Source organism: Pteropus vampyrus, unplaced genomic scaffold (assembly GCF_000151845.1).
Source record: "Pteropus vampyrus isolate Shadow unplaced genomic scaffold, Pvam_2.0 Scaffold35, whole genome shotgun sequence".
NCBI classification, from domain to species: Eukaryota; Metazoa; Chordata; class Mammalia; order Chiroptera; family Pteropodidae; genus Pteropus; species Pteropus vampyrus.
In genome coordinates, this window is record NW_011888816.1 from 66,592 (window position 1) to 68,794 (window position 2,203).

A 2,203-nucleotide genomic window follows, 5' to 3' on the forward strand; every position below is an offset into this window, starting at 1 on the left:
CCATTAGGGAAATACAAATTAAAACCATGTAGAGAAACCTCTACACTCCTAGATGAAGGGAAAAAAAAAAAAATATTGACGATATCAAGTGCTAGAGAGGATGGATGTGGAGCCATTAGAAATCTTATATGTTGCTGCTGGGAAGGCAAAATGATACAGGGATTATTCCAGAAAACAATTCAGCGGTTTCTTATAATCGTATACCCACCATATGACTCAGCGACCCTGCTCCTAGATCTGGAGCCTAGAGAAATGCAGACTTACATTCTAGCAAAAACCTGTACACAGTTCTAGTCGTAATTACCAAAAGTGGAAACAACCTTATAGTCCTTCAATGAGTGGATGGATAAAAACCTGTCAAGCATCCGTCTTCTGGAATACTGTGCCCCAATAAGAAAGAGCAGACTGGTGATCCACTCAATAGCTTGGATGAATCTCAAGGGCATCGTGCTGAGTGTAAGAAGCCAGTCCCAATAGACTATCTATTCTCTATGATTTCGTTTATAGGACAGTCTCAGAAAGACAAATTGTAATAATTGCCCAAGCTCAGAGGTGGGAGAGGGTATAACTACAAAGGCAGAGCACAAGAGGATTTTGGGGATCATGGAATTGTTCTATCCTGATTGTGTGCCGGTTACACAGAATTGTATGGATGATAAATTCATAGAACCGAGCATGCACGAGAGTCATTTTTTGCCGTATGTTAATAGAAAAATAAAAAATTTAGGATAGAACAGAAATATTTTTAGTAAAATGTCTTTTGACTTTTCGCTGATTTGACAAGATTCAGCCATTGAAAACTCTAAAGCTAATTTACCATCCGTGAAGCACCACTGGACCCGTGAACCAGCGGCTACTCAATCGTCCCATGAACCAGCGGCACTGGCATCCCGTAGGAGTTTTTATAAACGCAGAATGTATCAGCATTTCATCTCCTCAGAGCCTTGTTAAGTGAACACTGGCACTGATTTCTGGCTTTCTCACGGAGTTTAGCTTGTTTTGAGTGCATTGTCTAAATATACAAATTAGCTATGGAAAAGCCCTTTTCAGATGCTGAAGTCATTTCTAATCAGACACAAGGCAGGGGGTTCAGAGAAAAGATGGGTTGACAAGGAATATATTCACTTCATTTCCCCCGAGAAGTGCAAGATGAACTTCCATCCCAGGCACATTCAAGTTCAACACCCTTTACCTTGGAGATGAATCTGCAGCTGTCTGGACGACGTAGGGGAGGGCTCTGGGGCTTCCGGAAGCCACGTCCTAGTCCCGAAACTTGGGGCCTCAGCCCTTTATATGCGGAGTGGAGGAGTTACAGAAACGCCTCAGCCTTTCAAGGTTACATGCACCAAATTAGTATCAGAATCACAGAGGTCTCATTCCAGGGGCATGGCGGCCTCCCTCCTGGTGAAAAACAGCCCTGCTCCCCTGCCCACTTGGGGCTGGAGAACTCTGCTCTGGCAGGACCTTCAGGGACCATGACTTGGCTGGAACCAGTTACGTTTAGAACATGTTCTGTCTGGATTATCCGTGAGCACGAACTTCGCCAAAGCCGCCCTCCACCCCTCGGGGAGTAAAGGAGCCTTGAATGGTGTGACAAGTCACACTTTGGGGGTCACGTTACAGGATGACTTAGAGAGGCTCGTTGTCCTTCGGAGCCGCTAATCCACGCACGGAGCTTGGCGAAAACATTTCACCGTCTGCTCAGTTCTCCCCCAGCGGGGGCAGGAACTGGCCAGGTGACTGTCTTCCAGTGAATGCCACCAAACCGAGAAGGGCTTCTCAGTGGAACGTGGCCTTCGAGCCATTTCAAGGAGCTCGGTGTGACCTTGCGTTAAACATCTGGAATGGCCCCTTGTCTGAGAAGAGTCAGGTTGTCACCAAACCCTGCTAGGCCACAGGGTTTGGTGACAACCTGACTCTTCCCCCTTTCCACCTCGGCTGTGGAAAGGGGGAAGAGAAGCTGGGATTGGATCTGTGGGGCTGTCCCAGTGAGCCTTTTCCCGCCAAATGTGAACATCTCAGCAGAACCAGATCATGCAGAGCAGGAGGCAGATTTGGGAGCCACTCCACGCACCACCTATTCAAAATGATACCAAGAGCCACACTCATATCACGGAAGGATATTTAAAGGTAAAAACACCCATTTTGCTTTTAGTGTCTTTCTCCCGATCAATGTCATATGCAAATGCAAGGGGAGAGGATA